Below are 21,093 nucleotides of genomic sequence, written 5' to 3'. Positions count from 1 at the left end.
AGAGTTTAATTACAAGTTGAGTAAAGAAATATTTTCTGCAGTTTGTTTTAAATCTACTACTTAAGAAAATAAGAAGTTGCCTCCACTGGGTCAGACCAGAGGTCCATCGCGCCCAGCGATTCGCTCCCGCGGCGGCCCATCAGGTCCATGACTGTGAAGTGGTTCCTGATCATTTCTATAACCTACCTCTACTTCTATCTGTACCATTCAATCCCCTTATCCTTTAAGAACCTATCCAAACCTTCCTTGAACCCCTGTAATGTGCTTTGGCTTATCACAACCTCCGGAAGCGTTTTCCATGTGTCCACTACCCTCTGGGTAAAAAAGAACTTCCTAGCATTCGTTTTAAACCTGTCCCCTTTCAGTTTCTCCGAGTAACCCCTAGTACTTGTGGTTCCCCACAGTCTGAAGAATCTGTCCCTGTCTACCTTCTCTATGCCCTTCAGGATTTTGAAGGTTTCTATCATGTCTCCTCTAAGTCTCCGCTTTTCCAGGGAGAACAACCCCAGCATGTTCAACCTGTCAGTGTATGAAAAGTTTTCCATACCTTTTATCAGTTTAGTCGCTCTTCTCTGGACCCCCTCAAGTACTGCCATGTCCTTCTTGACTACTTAGTAGCATCATTGTATGCCCCCTAGTCCTAGTATTTTGGAAACATTATACAAGTGATTCATATCTACCCTTTCTACTCCAGGTGGACATCCTAATTGCTGGGGCATCCAAGTGTCTGGACATCTAGCAAGACATTACTCTTGTGTGTTGCAGGGAGGCTCTGAGGATGCTTGGACTTGGATGTCTTGTGGCGATAATCAAACCTTTCCTAGGACATCCTGCAAGACCTGTAGTAGAAGTGTAGACAGAGAATAAGACAACCTGTGATAATTCAATTAAGTCCCAAGGAATGAATGCCGTATATCCCTCGGCAAGACAAGGGTGTTCTGGTGATACATGATGGATGGGGAAGGAATGGTAGAAGTGGGAGTCTAACTTTTGGTCCAAATGAAATTGCCTTTTCCTTTTAAACAATTGTCTTGACCTTCTGGCTCCCAGGACAATGGACAAATTCCCTCCTCCTCCTGACCTTTTCTCAGGCTCCATGATACCAAAGCTTGGTGATCGTTCTCTGTGACAGTGGCTTGCCAAGATGCCGAGCCTCTTCCTTCCCTCTCTTTCCTTTTGTTCTTGTACATAATCATCTAAACATCGCTATCCTGGAACAGACCAATATCTTGTTTCCAACAGTGACCAATCCAGGTCACAAGTACCTGACAAGATCCAGAGAAAGTCAAATAAGCAGTGGATTTTCTCCCAGTTCACCTCAATAACTTTTCTTACAGGAGCTTTCCAAATCTGTTTTTAATCCTGGTTTGCTAACAGCTTATACCACATTTTCTGGAAAACAAATTCAGAGCTTAATTATTACATAGAATGAAGAAATATGCACGATTTCTGTATTTCTGCTGACTGATTCAGCACTTCTTTCTCCCCTGTTACTTTCTGTTGATTTGTTTGGAAATTTTAGCCATCTGAGGTTGAAAATAATAAAGAAATGCTTTGTTTACCTCATTATTTTCAACTTTAGGGGGAGAGACACTGTGTCCTCTTCTCCAGTCTTTGAGCCATGATATATATTTTTTGTTTGTTTATGAGGACAGGTCTGCTTAGATCAGCAGTCATTTGGCTAGGACAGATGCACTCCAATGCGGCAGCTCCTGGTTCTCCGGTGGCAGCATTGTCCCCAGACTTTCTCTGAGCCTGGCTGACTGGAGATGGAAGATGGAGCTCATTAACCATCTGGAAAATCCCAGCAGGCTCAGTTTGGCTTTTATAGCTAGACTCTTTACTGCTTCTTGTAATTTTGTTTCGACTGCTACTTGCTGGTTGCTGTGCTGAAGTCTCTGGCATCTGCAGTCTTGTCAGTAACTGGCCTTTGGAGAGCCGAGGTTAAACCTGACCCCAGTACACCCTGGATAGGCACAAGTTTGGCATAAACACAGGAAAAAGCAAACTAGGAAACTATGTACACTTACCCCCTTTTCTACGAAACCGTGCTAGCGGTTTTTAGCGCCGAGAGCTGTTTCTGACGCTCATTGAGTTCCTATGAGCATCGGGAGCAGCGCGGGCCATTCAGCGCAGCTCCCCACACTAGAAACTGCTCGTGTAGAAGAGGGGGGGTTAATGTCTTATAATTTAGATTTGTTAGGAATTGGATACCATTGTAGGAAAGGGGGAGCTTATTCCAAAAGGATAGTCTCCACCTTAGAACAGAAGAACAACTAGGCTGCTGTCACTAACATGTATTACTTTTCAGCAGCTGGTCCAAGAACTGACAAGAGGGGGAGCTATTTTAGATGTAGTCCTTAGCAAAATGCAGAGCATATTATGAAAGGTAACAGTGATCATGTGATCAAATGTCAGCTAAAGAGCCCTTGTACCAAGCGAGCCATCACTAATTGTGGCCATTAAAAGAGATTAGCTGCCAGCCCTTCCTGCTACCCATTACAGAGGGGGTAAGAGCTCAAGCACTCAGCACATTCCAAATGAATAGTGTACAGCAGTAGATCACAAACTGTGTGCCTCCTGCGATTTCAGATGTGCCACGACACACTGGCAAGGAGGAGAATCGTCCACGCCAGCTGACTGCCTACAGGCACATCCTGCAGGAAGTCAGCCGGTGCAGATGACTCTCCTCCTCTCCCCACACCTCCCGGATCCCTCCGCCGAAGCAGGTTGCGGCCAGATGGGCCTCCGCACACTTCCAGGTGGGGAACTGGATTTAAAGTTTGTAAGACACTGGTGTACAGCAATGTAACTGCAATAATGGATTACCACAAAACATGCCTGTCTCTACTCTAAACACAACCCCTGCACAAAAACATATATTTTATTTTTTAGCACATGGGTAGTGCGCACGTATGGCAAAATTACTGCAGGATACCTCAGTGTACTCCACAGTGTGCCATCTTTTGTGTTAATGCTTACTGCAGCTTTATAAAAGGGCCCCTAAGGAAAGCTACTGTACCACCATTCAGTTTTTGAAAGAACAATTATGATAAAAGCAGCAAAGGTATCAGGTATGGGCATTGTTTAAAAATACCACCTTGAAAGCCTAAACCAGATTTATTCCATGTATTTATAAAGGTGGAAAGAAGAGCAAATCCCAGCAAGCATGGTTAAAAAGTGATGTGAACAAGATTATTAGAGCCAAAAGAACATCTATCAAAAAAATGGAAAAAGAATCTGAATGAAGAAAATAAGAAGCAACGTAAGCACTGGCAAGTTAGATGCAAAGCATTGCTAAAGAAGGTATAAAGAGAAACGTCAGAAGCAGGAAATCAGAGGCACTGTTAGATCATCAAGATGCAAAGGGGGAACCAAGGGAGGACAAGGCCATAGCATGGAGACATATTGAATTCTTGGCTTTAGTCTTTACTGAAGAAGATGTAAGAGATCGATCTACACCGTAACTAAATGAAGGAAAATATTAAAGACTTCTCTTTTCTATTTCTCATTCTTTTCAACACCATCCAATGGTGAATCCAGATCCATATTGTAATTAGGCTACATCCCTGAAATAATCTTACTGAATCCTTGTATAAATTGACAGAATATATGAATTGTAAGGTATGGTAAGACATACTCTGTGGGAGCTGTACCGGCTGAGAAGGAATCTGAGGTCTGAGGGTACTGAGATTGGCTTCTGTGAAAGAGAAAACTGTTTGGTATGCAAAATCTAGAACGGCAATGTTGTCCATGTTGGGAGTAAAATCAGGGAATTCTCTCCCTGGCATTCTGAGGACCTGTTCTGACCGTTTATAGTTTAGAAGACTGTTACATAGAAACATGATTACAGATAAAGGCCAAACGGCCCATCTAGTCTGTCTATCCGCAGTAACCATTCTCTTTTTCTCTCTAAGAGATCCCACTGCCTGTCCCAGACCCTCTTGAATACAGACAGTCTCTGTCTCCACCACCTCTTCCGGGAGACTGTTCCATGCATCTACCACCCTTTCTATAAAAAGTATTTCCTTAGTTTACGCCAGAGCTTATCACCTCTTACCTTCATCCTATGCCCTCTTATTGCAGAGTTTCTTTCAAATGAAAGAGACTCGACTCATGTGCATTTACATTACGTAAGTATTTAAATGTCTCTCAAGAACAAAAACAGCGTCAGGATGCTCTCATTCAGCTTTGTCTCAAGGTGTCGTCCCTCACTTCACTCTCAGCGAGACACATGATGGTTCTATTAGGTTATATGGCCTCTATAATTCACGTGACTCCTTTTGCCAGACTTCACCTCAGAATTCTTCAGTGGACCCTGGCATCTCAGTGGGTGCAGGCTTTTGACCCACTCTCTCAGCACATTACAGTGACTCCTTCATTGAGACAGTCTCTCCACTGGTGGATGCTCTCTTCCAATCTATCCAGAGGTTTACTGTTTCAAACGCCCCCTCACGACAGATTCCTCAACCTACGCTTGGGGGGCTCATCTCGATGGTCTCCGTACTCAAGGCCATTGGTCTGACAAAGACCATTGGTGTCACATAAATCTGTTGGAAATCAGACCGATCTTCAATGCTCTAAAAGCTTTTCAGTATCTTCTTCATAATCAAGTAGTCCTCATTCGTACAGACAATCAAGTTGCTATGTACTATGTCAACAAACAGGGAGGGACAGGATCTCTTCCTCTTTGCCAGGAAGCTCAGAAGGTTTGGAATTGGGCAATTCTTCACAACACCTTACTGGAAGCGGTTTACATTCAAGGAGAGTAAAACTGTCTGGCGGACAAATTGAGTCATCTTCTGCAACCTTACGAATAGACACTCAATTCATCCCCTCTCCATCACATTTTTTCTCAGTGGGGAGCTCCTCAAATAGATCTCTTTGCCTCAGTTCTGCTCCAGGATATACTCTCCTCACTGCCTCGAGGCAGATGCTTTTCTTCTGGAATGGACGAATCAGTTTCTTTATGCATTTCCTCTCATTCTCAAGACACTCGTCAAACTCATACACGAACATGCCACCATGATTCTAATAGCTCCTCGGTGGCCCAGACAACCGTGGTTCTCCCTTCTACTTCAACTCAGCAGCAGGGAGCCTCTACTTCTACCAGTTTTTCCATCTCTGCTTACACAGAGTCAGGAGTCTCTGCTTCACACAGCAAGTGGTGAACGCCTGGAACTCTCTCCCGAAAGAGATGGTGGAAGAAACTACCATTCTAGGATTTAAGGGAAAATTGGACGCACACATTGAAGGATACGAGTGACTAATGTATGCACCAGGGTACGCCTGGCTGAGCCTCCGCGTGTGCGGATCACCGGACTGGATGGACCCCAGGTCTGATCCGGTGCAGGCATTTCTTATGTCCTTATGTTCATCCTAACCTGCAGTCTCTACACTTGACAGCTTGGTACTTCTCAACGTAACTGCCACTTTCCAGTTCTCTCTATCTGTTAAGGACATTTTAGAGGCTTTCAGGAAGCTGACCACTAGGCAATGTTACAACCAGAAATGGACTAGGTTTTCTGCTTGGTGCACCAGTCATCACAAGGAGCCTCAATCTACCTCCTTATCTTCAATTTTGGATTACCCGTTGCATTTATCTCAATCAGACCTCATATCAACATCCATTCAAGTCCATCTCAGTGCAATTGCTGCTTTCTATCATCCTATAGAAGGGAAACCCCTCTCTGCTCATCCCGTGGTTTCCAGATTCATGAAAGGATTTTTCAAAGTCAAGCCACCTCTCAAACCACCTCTAGTGGTTTGGGATCTCAATGTTGTTCTTGCTCAGTTGATGAAGCCTCCATTTGATCCAATGTCTTCGGCTCATCTGAAATATCTCACTTCGAAAGTGGTTTTTCTCATTGCTCTTACGTCTGCTCGCAGAGTCAGTGAGCTACAAGCTTTAGTAGCGTACCCACTTTTCACAGTATTCCATCATGACAAGGTGGTCATCATCAGCTTCATGGACCTCACTGAATACAAAACTTCGATCGACGACACTCGCTGGGAACCCGTTCCCTGGTCCGACCACTTCCTAGGGGCTTTCTGCCTCCCCATTTTCATGTCCCCCATCGAACCCCCCCCTCGTCCCCCCAATCCTATTACCTTCCGGAAAAAAATTGCGAGCGAATTATTCTGGGCCAAATTCCTCAACCTAATCCCCACCATCCCCAAAGCTCCTAACCCCGAATCCAACTGGCACAACTGGATCACCCTCTCTGAGACCACCTACCACTCCCTTGCTCCACTTTCCACTAAAACGGTCTCCTACACCCGCAAAGCCCCCTGGTACCTTCCCCTCCACAGACATCTAAAGCAGAAATGTCGTACACTAGAACGAAAATGGAAAAAATCAAAATCCCCCACCGATAGACAGTCCTGGAGGACCTCCATTAAGATCTACAACACCGAATTAAAAAAATCTAGGAAGAACTACTACGGCAACAAAATCTGCAGCTCCAACAACCAAAGTAACACCTTGTTCAATATCTGGCGTTCCATATCCTCTAAACACGACTCCTCCTCATTCCCCTCCTCTCCATCTGCTAATGACCTAGCAGCATTCTTCAATGAAAAAGTAACCACCCTTCGAGGCTCCTTTCCCCCTACCCCTGCCTACAACTCTCTGGTGCTTACTACCTCCACCCCTAACCTAAACGAGGCCAACCATATCCCAGCCGATAGATCCTGGACTGCCTTTGAGCCCGTTTCCGACTCCCAAGTCTCTAAACTTTGCCTCAAGCTAAAATCTTGCAACTGCACCTTGGATCCTTTCCCCTCCTACTTATATGAGAACATTCCAACACAGGCCATCTCATCTCTCACCAAACTCTTAAACTCCGCCCTGCTCTCAGGCCTATTTTCGACCAAAATGGGACACATTTCCCTATCCCCTCTCTTGAAAAAAGCTGATCTGGACCCCTCCACCCCTTCCAGCTATCGCCCAATAGCCAACATTCCACTTCTGACCAAAATGCTGGAATCCATCATAGCCACCCAACTCTCATCCTACCTTGAGAGATTCTCCATTCTCCTACCCTTCCAACATGGATTCAGACCCAACTATAGCACTGAATCTCTTTTATCCTCTTTAATCTCAAAGGTCCAACTACTCCACGCCTGCAACAAGTTCGCGGTCCTTCTTCAATTCGACCTCTCTGCTGCTTTCGACATTGTCCACCACGACATTCTAATCCTCCAACTTTCCGATATTGGCATAAACTCCACAGTCCTTGATTGGTTCTCAAAATTCTTGCGCGCCCGCTCCTACTTTGTCAACATGAATGGCACCTCATCCGCTCCTTGGAATCCGCTCTGCGGAGTCCCCCAGGGTTCACCTCTATCCCCGATTCTTTTCAATGTCTATATGTCCTCCCTGAAACTCCTCCAACTTTCTACCACTGCGACACTCTACACCTACGCCGACGACATCCTTGTCCTTCTCGAAACTGACTCGAACCTCACCAACCTCTCTGAAAACATCTCAACCTGCATAACTAATCTCCAATCCTGGGCTCTCTCCGTTCAGATGAAACTAAATGAGACCAAAACAAAACTTCTCTGGCTTGGCCCAAAATTGGACCATCTACCCTCCTCCATCCCTCTTTCCTCGGGCGCCAATCTACAGCTTGAGCACTCTAGCAAAGTTCTGGGAATCACCATTGACTCTACATTGTCCTTTAACGACCACATCAACTCCCTAGTAAAAAAATGCTTTTTCAATCTTCATATGTTAAGGAAAATCAGATCCTGCTTTCACCAGCATCACTTTGCTGTCCTTGTCCAATCCATCATTCTCTCCAGACTTGACTACTGCAATTCCATCTACCTAAGCCTAACAAAGAAAAATCTTATCAGACTCCAACGGATTCAGAACACCGCAGCCAAACTAATCTTCACAAAAGGCAAATTCGACCATGTCTCCCCGCTTCTATCTAAGCTTCACTGGCTCCCAGTCTTCCTCAGGGTTCGTTACAAATGCGCCTGTCTTACCTTCAAATCTCTTCACGGCATCCTTCCTCCCCTCTTTCCTTTATCCTGGCTCTCGAACACTCATTCCACCAGATCCACTCAGAAATTCAAACTATCCTTCCCTTCTCTAAATGGCATCTCTCATACAGGAAAACTCGGAACATCCCTCCTCTTTAGGATCACCGAGCTATGGAACAGCTTTACTGCCCATCTCCGGTGTTCGACCTCCCTCCAACACTTCAGAAAACATCTGAAAACCTGGCTTTACGCCAAAATGTAACTTCCCCCTCCCTTCCCCCCTCACCTTCCATTTACCAAACCCTCCTTCCTTCCATTGGAGTTCCTTTCTCTGTTTTTAATTCCTGTAAACCGTGTCGAGCTCCACTTCTGTGAAGATGACGCGGTATATAAACTTAAGGCTTAGTTTAGTTTAGTTTAGTTTAGCTACAAGCTTTAGTAGCGTACCCACTTTTCACAGTATTCCATCATGACAAGGTGGTCCTCCGTACTCATCCTAAATTGTTACCTAAAGTGGTTTCAGAATTTCATCTCAATCAATCCATTGTTCTTCCAGTGTTTTATTCCAAAGCCTCATTCTCATCTGGAGAAACAGCTCTTCATACTCTGGACTGTAAGCGTGCTTTGGCTGTCTACTTGCAAAGGATTATGCCACACAGATCTGCTCCTCAACTTTTTGTCTCCTTTGATCCAAACAAGTTAAGACATCCAGTTTCCAAGCGCACCATCTCCAACTGGTTGGCTGCTTGCATCTCTTTCTGCTATGCTCAGGCTGGACTGCATCTAGAGGGTCGAGTCACAGCCCATAAAGTTAGAGCCATGGAGGCATCCGTAGCTTTCCTCAGATCTACTCCTATTGAGGAAATCTGCAAAGCTGCCACTTGGTCCTTGGTTCATACCTTCATCTCTCATTATTGTCTAGATTCTTTTTCCAGATAGGATGGCCACTTTGGCCAGGCAGTATTAGAAAATTTATTCTCCTGAATTGCCAACACTCCCACCATCCCATTCTGGTTAGCTTGGAGGTCAGAACTGTTCTCGCTATACAAGCTGAATATCTTCAAAGATCATAAACCACACAAAATGATATTCATAAATTCCCGGTACCAGAAATCAAGTGCTAATACTCTTCAATGTATGACTGCGGAAGAGACCTCAGTGTTTCTCAGGAATTACCTGTGAAACTATCTATGGCAATATGCGTATTGTCATAGAGAAATACATCCTTGGTCTCATCTACTTCCGCTGCCAATTCACTATTTTCACTTAATTTTTTCACTCTTACTCTTTTATCACTCTTTTGATTTTCAAAGTTTTATCTTGTATAAAAAAGAAAAGAAGAAGGAGCACTTATCTTAGTAGTTTCTTCTGGTAATGTGAAATCACCGCAGAATGCAGTTTACAAAAATCTAGCACGATGGTGAGCTATCACGCTTAAAGAAGTCGGTCTCCTTTTCCAGAGTCAACCTCTTTACCACAAAGATATCCCGACAGGCCCTGTTTCGCCCTACGGCTGCATCAGGGGATTATCTAAAGAAATAAAATGCAATATATGTTTAAATTCCTTATTTTTCTTTTTCATAAAAAGCCTTTAATCTTATTCTACTTACTTTAAAGTGTGAGCTACCGCTTCAATGATTTCCTTCTAACGAAATGGCGACTCGGCGTTCTACCGAGCTTCTAAAGAACAAGCACCATATGGGGAACTCGGAAGATACAGCCAATCACTGTGACTTCCGGGTTACCCTTCAAAAAAATGCACGCCACTCTATCCTAGTGTTAAGACCATTTGGAATACAGGTTTTTAATCTAAATATCCATTTCTTTTCCTTTTGTTGGAGGTAAGTTCTAAAATCACCTCCCTTATCAGAAGGATGCGGCGGCAGAGACAACGGGGAGACAACGATGGCTACAATATAAAGTTACAAGCAGGTAAATAAAAGTAATACAAACATATAAAACAAATTAAAATAGCAACTAAGGTGTCCAAAAGAAATAGTGCAGAAGTGCTGGAGTGCTGGACTGCGATGATGACAGATGCCAGCCTTCAGGGCTGGGGAGTGCACTGCAATCATTGTCCTCTTCAGGGCTGTTAGACTCCGTCTCAGAAAAGGTGGTTAATCAACTGTCTGGAGCTCAGGGTCATTCGTCTCACCCTGACAGCATTGCAAGTGACCCTGAAGGAACAGGCAGTCCGAATTTTCTCCAACAATGCGACGGCTGTGGCCTATGTCAATCACTAGGAAGGAACCAAGAGCTCTCTCTTGGCTCAGGAAGCTCACCTGTTTTTTCTCTGGGTGGAACATCATCTTCTGGTGCTGACGGCAGCGCATGTGGCTGGAGTGTTCAACGTTCAAGCAACAGACTCTGGATCCAGGTGAGTGGGCCCTCTCATCGTAGGAGTTCCAGGCAATTGTGTGGTGCTGGGGGCAGCTCAGCTTTGACCTCATAGTCACGGCAAGGAACAAGAAGGCACAGCGCTTCTTCAGTCGTAGATCTGAGCCCGGAAGCGAGAGGCTCAATGCTCTACATAGAAACATAGAAAAATAGAGTATGATAGCAGAAAAGGGCCGACGGCCCAACAAGTCTGCCCACTCAAGAACCATCCCTCCTCCGGGAATCCATCTTTTAAGCATTCCTCTGGAGCGACCCTACCTGTCTGTCCCATCGTCCCTTGAAGTCGAACGTGGTTCTGGCCTCGCCTACCTGACATGGAAGACCATTCCATTGATCAATTACCCTTTCGGTGAAGAAATACTTCCTGGTGTCCCCATGAAATCTTCCACCCCTGAGTTTTAGCGGATGCCCTCTTGTCGCCGTGGGACCCGTAAGACAAAATATTTCTTCCTCCACATCAATCCGGCCTGTGATGTATTTGAATGTTTCTATCATGTCCCCCCCCCCCTTTCCCTGCGCTCTTCGACAGAATATAAGCGCAGCCTGCTCAAACCTTCTTCATATGGGAGATTTTTTAGTCCTGAGACAATCCTAGTGGCCATTCGCTGAATCGACTCCATTCTCTTCACATCCTTTTGATAATGTGGCCTCCAAAACTGAACACAGTACTCCAGGTGAGGTCTCACCATTGATCTGTACAACGGCAGTAGCACTTCAGGCTTACGACTGATAAAGCTCCTTCTGATGCAGCCCAGCATTTGTCTAGCTTTTGCTGTTGCCTTCTCCACCTGATTCGCAGCTTTCATATCTTCCCGGATGATTACTCTCAAGTCCCGTTCTGCTGCAGTTCTGGTTAGGTTTTCACCATTCAGGGTGTATGTTCTGCATGGATTTCTGCTATCAAGGTGCATAACCTTACATTTTTTGGCATTAAAATTCAGTTGCCAAGTACTGGACCATTGTTCTAGTAAAAGTAGGTCCTGCTCCATAGCGCCGGGCATGATTGCGCTATCAGGTTCTGCTGCACTGCCTACAATGTTGCATAGTTTAGCGTCATTGGCAAATAATGTAATTTTACCTCAAAGTCCCTGAGGCAGATCACAAAGATATTGAATAGTATTGGGCCCAAGACTGAGCCCTGTGGTACTCCACTGGACACTTCTGATGTTTTTGAGGGAATACCATTTACCATTACCCTTTGGAGTCTACTGCTAAGCCAGTCTTCTACCCATGCAGTCAGTGTTTCTCCTAGGCCCATCACGTTCATCTTGTTCAGTAACCTACGGTGTGGGACACTATCAAAAGCCTGCAATCGTGGCCTCTGGGATTTCTTCTCTATGTCTTTCCTCCTTGGCCAATGATCGGCCGAGTCCTTTGGAGGATTGCGGGTCATCTCGGGTACGTCATTCTGATGGCGCCTGATTGGCCTTGAAGACCATGGTATGCAGATCTATTGCAGCTGTGCATGGGATGCAGTCTCCATCTGCATGTCTATCCGGATCTTCTCTGTCAGGGTCCAGTGGCCATGGAAGATCTGGGTCACTTTACGCTTATGGCATGGCTCTTGAGCGAGCTGCCCTAGAACATAAAGGATATTCAGAACTGGTGGTTGATATGCTTCTCAGAACTAAGAAGTCATCCACAGTGTTGGCTTAAGCCAGAGGTAGGCAATTCCGGTCCTCGAGAGCCGGAGCCAGGTCAGGTTTTCAGGATATCCACAATGAATATGTATGAGATGGATTTGCATGCACTGCCTCCTTGAGATGCAAATCTATCTCATGCATATTTATTGTGGATATCCTGAAAATCTGACCTGGCTCTGGCTCTCGAGGACTGGAATTGCATTACATTACATTATATTACATTAGTGATTTCTATTCTGCCAATGCCTTGCGGTTCAAGGCAGATTACATCAAAGTTACCAAGAATTACATTAAAAGTTTGAAGGAATAGCATATGTGAAGTCAGATATTTACTTAAGAAGTACCAAATGGAATAGCATAAGTGATGTCATAATATTTACTTTGAAGTACCAAGGAGTTGTCGAGATCTTAGGTGATAGATGTTGGGTAATAAGAATTACCAAAGAGAAGTTGAGATCTTAAGGTGATAAGTGTTGGCCTACGCTAATGCGTGGAAGACCTTCCAGCATGGTGTGCCCAAGACGAGGTGGACCTTGTTCAGCTCTGGTTGCATGGATTCTCGCTTTTCTTCAGGATGGTTTAGATAAAGGCCTCACTGTGGCATCTCTGTGGGTTCAGGTAGCTGGGACTGTCCTATTTTAGATCCCGGGACAGTCGATTCTTTTTGGCATCGCATCCAGATGTTGCTCGATTCTTGAAAGGGGCTCTATGGGTCCGGCCGCCCATTAAGAATTCTTTCCCGGCTTGGGACCTTAAGTTGGTGATGGGCCTTGCTGGAGATTCCTTTGAGTCTCTTCGGGATGCCTCTCTCTTAGATTTAACTCTGAAGACTGTTTTTCTTCTCGCTATCACCTCTGCCCTTGGGGTTTCCAAACTGCAGGCGTTGTCTTGTAGTGACCTTTTTCTTCATATTTCGGAGGTGGGGGTTTGTTTGCGGACAGTTCCTTCCTTTTTGCCGAAGGTTGTTTCGGCTATCCATGTCAATCAGGAAGTATGTTTGCCTGCTTTTCAGCCGACAGTTCCAGAATTCAGGATCACCTGCTGAAGAAATTGGATGTGTGCAGGGTGCTCTTACATTATTTGGAGGTCACTAACGATCTCTGATCTCTGACCATCTGATCTCTGACCATCTGTTTGTGCTGACTCATTCAGTTAAGCGGGGTGCTCCTGCTTCTAAAGCCACAATATCCAAATGGATTTGTAAGGCCATTTCATCAGCTTATATTCTGGCAGGGAAACAGTCTTGTGTTTCCCTCAGGGCACATTCTACCAGGAGTATGGCTTTGTCATGGGCCGAAGCTGGAGCTATTCCTCCTGAGAAGATTTTGAGGGTGGTGACATGGTCTTCACTTCACACGTTTGCCAAGTTCTACAGAGTGGATGTTGCTGTCAGGCAAGACTCGGCCTTCGGGTTCCCTGTCTTTAGGGCCGGCGCAGCAAGCTCACCCTAGTTATTTTAAGGAGGACTGCTTTTGTACATCCCTGTTGTCTAGAATGTCTCACCTATTGCACTGGAAAAAGAGATTATGTATTTACCCTGGTAAGCTCTTTTCCAGTAGATAGGTGAGACATTCTAGACTCCTCACCCTGTCCTTCCTGAGCCTGCTTTCAGTTTTCAGTCTACTTATGCTTCTCCAAGGTGATTCTTGGTGACCAGAAAGCCCTTCGGGGTTGTGAAGAATCTGTACAGAGTTAGGGAGTAGTTTCTGAGCTCCTTTGAAGCCTGTGTTGGCGGTTAACAGTACTGTTTAGTGCTTTATGAGCAGAATAATAGTTTAGCCTGTGGTTAGTGATACCTCTACTTCACATGTGTAGGTAGGTGCCTTTCTATGTTTGGGTACTGACTGTTAGAGGGTGCTAAGCTGATCTGTGAAGTACACTGGAGGCAGAGTGAAAAATCTGGAGTGGATTCCTTCTGCAGTCCATGCGAGTATGGGGCAATAACCCTGTTGTCTAGAATGTCTCACCTATTTAGTGGAAAAGAGCTTACCGGGGTAAGTACATAATCTCTTTTTCAGCACTTAACCGGCTATAGGTTACTGCATAAAGATAGGACTAACTTTTATGCAGTTCTATTTATATGACTAACCTGGCCAGTTAAAACGGACAAGTACCAACTCCACCCCCAGAATAACCCCACAAGAGCCGTTTTTGTTTCAGCACTAACCAATAAGTGCCACTGAAAATCAGTGGTTAGCCCCAAACAAGCAATTTAACTGGCCTTAGCATACTGACCCCATTAAAAGAAGACTCTTCCTCCAGCCCCAAGGGAGATGTAGAAACAGTTACCAAAGAGACACAGCCCTTAGGTTAGACTTACCTTACCGTCTGTATGCACTTAAAGAAGGCCCACTCCATCTAGCTATGGTGAGAAGGATGCAAGCAGGATCTGCTCCCTTGGTAGCAACTATGAGCGTAGCAAGAACCCTTCAATGTGTCTGCAGATGATTTCAACAAAGACATGAGATTGACCTGGAACTAGACTGCACGGCTGAGGGCCTGGATCTTCTCCTGTTTGCAAAAAAGAAAAAACAAATTCCAAATCAAGTACTTCGACCTGCTGTATTCTCTAAATGGCAGTCCCGCCCATGCCTCAACCCTTGCATCTATGCCCTATGCCAATACATTCAGTTCTGGGCAAATAGGTGGAAACAATTATAAAAAAATAAAATTGTAGAACATGTAGACAAACATGATTTAATGGGATAGAGTCAGCATGGGTTCAGCAGAGGGAGATCTTGCCTCACCAATTTGCTTGACTTTGAAGGTGTGAAAAAACATGTGGATAAAGGTGAGCCAGTTGATGTAGTGTATCTAAATTTTCAGAAAGCTTTTGATAAAGTTCCTCATGAAAGGCTCCTGAGAAAATTAAAGAGTCATGGGATAGGTGGTGTCTTGGCGGAGCCACTGTCCGCGCTCTTCAACCTCTCCCTTAGTACAGACAGCGTCCCGTTGGACTGGAGGACGGCTAACGTCATTCCACTCCACAAGAAAGGCTCAAAGATGGAGACAGCAAACTACAGACCAGTGAGTCTAACATCGATAGTGAGCAAACTAATGGAAACTCTAATCAAACGCCAATTGGATAAGATCCTGGATGAGGAGAATCTACGGGATCCCCGACAACATGGATTTACTAAAGGGAGATCATGCCAATCCAACCTGATCAGCTTCTTTGATTGGGTGACGGGGAAGCTGGATATTGGGGAGTCCATGGACATCGTGTACCTGGACTTTAGCAAAGCATTCGATAGCGTACCACACCGCAGGTTGCTGAGCAAGATGAGTTCTATAGGATTAGGCGACTCATTGACGCAATGGGTTGGGAACTGGCTTGGAGGTAGGCTTCAAAGGGTGGTGGTGAACGGCACCCCCTCCGAAATGACGGAGGTGATCAGTGGAGTGCCACAGGGCTCAGTCTTGGGCCCAATCCTATTCAACATCTTTATAAGAGACTTGGCAGAAGGGCTTCGAGGTAAAATAACATTATTCGCCGATGACGCCAAACTAAGTAATGTAGTGGGCAAATGTACAACAGATGAAGATTCAATGCCCAACAACATGATGCACGACCTACTCCTACTGGAGCGATGGTCTAGGACATGGCAACTCAACTTCAATGCCAAAAAATGCAAAGTTATGCACCTGGGCAGCCAAAATCCATGCAAGCCATATGCCCTTAATGGCGAGATCCTAGCAAAAACGGTAGCAGAACCAGACTTGGGGGTAATCGTCAGTGAAGACATGAAGTCTGCCAATCAAGTGGAACAGGCTTCGTCCAAGGCAAGACAAATCATGGGCTGCATACGAAGGGGTTTCGTCAGTCGTTAGGTGGAAGTCATTATGCCATTGTATAGATCCATGGTGAGGCCCCACCTGGAGTACTGTGTGCAATTCTGGAGGCTGCATTATCGCAAGGATGTGCTGAGACTGGAGTCGGTGCAGAGAATGGCCACCCGGATGGTCTCGGGACTCAAGGATCTTCCGTACGAAGAACGGCTTGACAAATTGCAGCTATACTCGCTCGAGGAGCGCAGAGAGAGGGGAGACATGATCGAGACGTTCAAGTATCTTACGGGCCGCATCGAGGCGGAGGAAGATATCTTCTTTTTCAAGGGTCCCACGACAACAAGAGGGCATCTGTGGAAAATCAGGGGTGGGAAACTACGAGGTGACACCAGGAAATTCTTTTTCACTGAAAGAGTGGTTGATCGCTGGAATAGTCTTCCACTACAGGTGATGGAGACCAGCAGCGTGCCTGATTTTAAGGCCAAATGGGATCGGCACATGGGATCTATTCACAGGGCAAAGGTAGGGGAGGGACATTAGGGTGGGCAGACTAGATGGGCCGTGGCCCTTATCTGCCGTCTATTTCTATGTTTCTATGTTTCTAAAGTTCAGTTGTAGATTAGGACTTGGTTATCGGAGAGAAAACACAGCGTAAATGGTCATTTTTCTCAATGGAGGAGAGTAAGCAGGAGAGTGCCACAGGGATCTGTACTGGGACCGGTGCTATTTAACTTATTTATAAATGATCTGGAAATTGGAACGACGAGTAAAGTGATTAAATTTGCAGATCACAATAAACTATTCAAAGCTGTTAAAAGGCATGCGGATTGTGAAAAATTGTAGCCAGACCTCAGGAAATTGGAAGACTGGACAACCAAGTGGCAGATAAAATTTATTGTGCAAAAATGCAAAGTGATGCACATTGGGAAGAATAACCAAAATCACAGTTACCGGATTCTAGGGTGCACCTTGCGGGTTAGCACCCAAGAAAAAGATCTGGGTATCATCGTAGACAATACAATGAAACCTTCTGCCCAATGTGCGGCTGCGGTCTAAAAAGTAAACAGGATGCTAGGAATTATTTAAAAAGAGATGGTTAACAAGACTAAGAATGTTATAATTGCCCCTGTTTCGCTCCATGGTGCAACCTCATCTAGAGTATTGCGTTCAATTCTGGTCTCCTTATCTCAAAAAGATATAGTGGCGCTAGAAAAGGTTCAAAGAAGAGCGACCAAGATGGTAAAGGGGATGGAACGCCTCTCGTATTAGGAAAGACTAAAACAGTTAGGGCTCTTCAGCTTGGAAAAGAGACAGCTATGGGGAATGGGGAGATATGATTGAAGTCTACAAAATCCTGAGTGGAGGCGAACGGGTACAAGTGGATCGCTATTTCACTCCATCAAAAATTACAAAGACTAGGGGACACTCGAAATTACAGGGAAATAATTTTAAAACCAATAGGAGGAAACTTTTTTTCACTCAGAGAATAGTTAAGCTCTGGAATGCGTTGCCAGAGGATGTGGTAAGAACAGATAGTGTAGCTGGTTTTAAGAAAGGTTTGGACAAGTTCCTTGAGGAAAAGTCCATAGTCTGTTATTGAGAAAGACAGGGGGGAAGCCACTGATTGCCCTGGATCGGTAGCATGGAATGTTGCTACTCTTTGGCTTTTGGCCAGGCACTAGGGACCTGGATTTGTCACCGTTAAATAAAAAGGTTTTTAGATTCAATTTAAATTGTTTAGTATAGTTTCATCACACAGTTCTATATGCATAGCATTTCAGAGAATAGGAGTGGTAACCAAAAAGATGGTAGAATGTGTCGTATTAAGTTGTCTCAATAAAGGAATAGATAACAGATGTTGATTATTAGAGTGTAGGGTTCTAGTATGGGCGTACGGAATAAGGAGTCTGTTGATTAATTCAGGAAGATTTGTTGTATGAGCTTTGAAGGTTAGTAACAGTATCTTGTTAAGTGATTCAATGAGAAATTGGAAGGCAATGGGCCTTCTTCAAGAGTGGCGTAACTTGATCATATTTGTGGGTGTAACATGATCATATTTCTGTAACATAGCAGACTATGCCATACTCTGTAATTTGAATATTTTCACTGCTGTAATTGTCTTTTCTTATGTTTGACATTTTTGCTGTATACCTTTGAATGAACTCCTTCAAAAAGGCAGTAAATAAATCCTAATCCAAAAACGCAGTAATCAAGATATTTCCTGCCGGTCAATTGCAGTGTGCACATTAAGAAAGGCAGTAATTGAGGCACTTTCTACATAACTCATTCTTTCTCTACATATTCTATTTGAGTACTTTCATGACTGTGATTTTAAATGAACTACTTAGACCAGACAATCTGTTTATAAAGTAGTACAGAAAATTTTAATAAAGATAAGGCCGCGTGCACTTTAAAGCTACAGTAACCGAGGCACTCGCTGCAGGTAGATGGTCATGTGCACTATTATTATTTATTTTCTCTTTTAAGAGTCAGTTGTACACTGTCCTGAGCCATTTGGTTGAGATAGGATAAGAAAATGTCTTATCCTATCCAACACCAATACCATCTGCCCCGGACTCAGAATCCCCACACTGATACGCACCAGAAATTCCCCTCCAAGAAAAACCCCCGAAAAGTCAACCAAGATTCTCTAAAGCCCCTGCCCCCTGCCAATCTTCCCAACACTGTCCCGGACTCTCTCACCCCAGTCCCGACACTTTACTGCAATGCCAGATCCACATGCAATAAGACCCAAATTTTGAAAGACCTTCTAGACGAGCTCAACCCTGGATTCCTGTGCATCACAGAATCATGGATCGCCAAAGACGACCCATTCACACAAAATGAACTCCTCCCCCATGGCTACCAAGGCCTCTTCTCCCCCAGACCCAACCGAAAAGGATGTGGTCCATTGGGTATCCTAATACTATACCGACCACCCACCCCTTGGACCAAATCTTCCAATCTCGTCTATGAGACCATAACAAATGCCTTCCTTAAATTCCAAAGACTTCTGATTGTTGGTGATATCAATCTCCACCTCAACGACACAAATAACAATAATACATCTGAATTCAACAACTTCCTTACCTCTCTAGGTTTTCCCTCACCCACCCCATCCCCAACCCACGAAAAAGGGCATACCCTAGACTTCACCACCTTCATTGATCTTACCGCCTTCAAAACCTCAACCGACGACACTCGCTGGGAACAAGTCCCCTGGTCAGATCACTTCTTAGGGACTACCTGTCTCCCCGTCTTCATGTCACATCTCGACTCCCCACCCCACTCCTCTCATTCCATAACCTTCCGCAAAAAAACCTCGAGCAACCTATTCTGGTCCAAACTCCTCAACAAACTCTCCTCCAACCCTAGACCTACAGATCCCGAATCACATTGGCACAACTGGATCGCCCTCTCCGAGTCCACCTACCACTCCCTTGCTCCATTAACCACCAAAACCATCTCCTACCCCCGAAAGGCCCCCTGGTACCTACCTCTTCACAGAGAATTGAAACAGAAATGTCGCGCTTTGGAGCGCAAATGGAAAAAATCTAAATCCCCCTCTGATAGACAGACCTGGAGGGTTAATATTAAATTTTACAATTCAACATTAAAAAAAGCCAGGAAAAACTTCTTTGGAGACAAGATCTCCAGATCCAACAACCAGATCAGTGCGCTGTTCAACATCTGGCGCTCCCTAACTACAAAAAAAGACCCATCTTCGCTTCCACCATCTCTATCAGCCGATGCCCTTGCAAATTTCTTTAATGAAAAGGTTACCACTCTAAGATGCTCCTTCCCTCCCACAGTCTCCTACAATTCCCTGACCTCTATTGAGCTCAACCCTACCTCACCTGTATCAACCCCCATTCCTGCCAACAGATCCTGGACCGCCTTCGAGCTTGTCTCTGAACCGCAAGTCTCCAAACTCTGCCTCAAACTAAAAACTTGCAAGTGCATTTTGGATCCTTTCCCCTCCTATCTATTCGAGAATATCCCTACGCAGGCCATCGCTTCCCTCACCGACCTTATAAACTCTGCCCTAACATCGGGCCTTTTCTCCCCCGACATGGGACACATTTCACTGTCCCCTCTACTGAAAAAGGCCGACCTTGATCCCACCATTCCATCTAACTACCGTCCTATAGCAAATATCCCTCTCCTAACCAAGTTATTAGAATCCATCATATCCACCCAACTCTCATCCTACTTAGAACGATTCTCTATCCTCCTACCCCACCAATTCGGCTTCAGACCCAACTTCAGCACCGAATCCCTCTTGGCCTCACTAATCTCTAAGGTACAACAACTCCATTCTCGCAACAAATTCGCTGTTCTTCTTCAATTCGACCTCTCCGCAGCCTTCGACGTCGTTCACCACGACATCCTAATCTTCCAACTCTCCGAAATAGGCATAAGCTCCACAGTCCTTGATTGGTTCTCGAAATTCCTACGCTTCCGCTCCTACACCGTTAACACAAACGGTTCCTCATCCCCCGCCTGGAAGCCGAAATGTGGAGTCCCGCAAGGCTCACCCCTCTCCCCTATCCTTTTCAACATCTACATGTCCTCTCTGAAACTCCTTCATCTATCCCCCCTAGAAACTCTCTACTCCTATGCTGACGACATCCTCATCCTCCTCGAAACCGATGCGAACCTCTCGAACCTCGCTGAGAACATCTCCACATGTATTACGAACCTCCAATCCTGGGCCCAATCTGTACAAATGAAACCGAACGAGTCCAAAACCAAACTACTCTGGCTCGGCCCAATTTCAGGTCATTTACCCACCTCCATCCCTCTACCTTCTGGCCCCACTCTTCAGCTTGAGTTCTCAAGCAAAGTCCTAGGCATCATCTTAGACTCCTCTCTCTCCTTCAACGATCACCTCAACTCCCTGGTAAAAAAATGCTTCTTTAGCCTCCATATGTTGAGGAAAGTAAGATCTTGCTTTCATCATTCTCATTTCGCCATCCTCGTTCAATCCACCATCCTCTCTAGACTAGACTACTGCAACTCCATCTATATAAGCCTAACTAAGAAAAACCTCCATAGACTTCAGCTAATTCAGAACGCCACGGCCAAGCTTATTTTCGCAAAAGGCAAGTTCGATCACGTTTCCCCACTCCTCTCCAAGCTTCACTGGCTCCCAGTATACTCCAGAGTCCTCTATAAATGTGCCTGCTTAGCCTTCAAGATTCTACATGGCGTCCTTCCTCCCGTTATCCCACTCTTCTGGAATTCCTCAAACCCGCTCTCTTCTAGA

General features: G+C 45.0%; 1 protein-coding gene across 2 annotated transcripts in view; it reads right to left on the bottom strand.

Moving 5' to 3' along the window:
- HS3ST5 (heparan sulfate-glucosamine 3-sulfotransferase 5) overlaps window positions 1–21,093 on the bottom strand; it is a 147,732-nt gene that overhangs the window by 57,631 nt on the left and 69,008 nt on the right. The window contains exon 2 of one of the 2 annotated variants that reach the window (XM_033938651.1): window positions 14,356–14,546. The gene's annotated coding sequence lies outside the window, so the exon portion shown is untranslated. Of the gene's footprint in view, window positions 1–680; window positions 778–14,355; window positions 14,547–21,093 lie in introns of those variants that run through there. The other variant, XM_033938652.1, reaches the window with a different exon arrangement.

Source organism: Geotrypetes seraphini, chromosome 3 (genome assembly GCF_902459505.1).
Source record: "Geotrypetes seraphini chromosome 3, aGeoSer1.1, whole genome shotgun sequence".
In the NCBI taxonomy this organism is placed as follows: Eukaryota; Metazoa; Chordata; class Amphibia; order Gymnophiona; family Dermophiidae; genus Geotrypetes; species Geotrypetes seraphini.
Note: the sequence above shows the minus strand (reverse complement) of the source record. Positions and strands in the feature narration are given on the sequence as shown.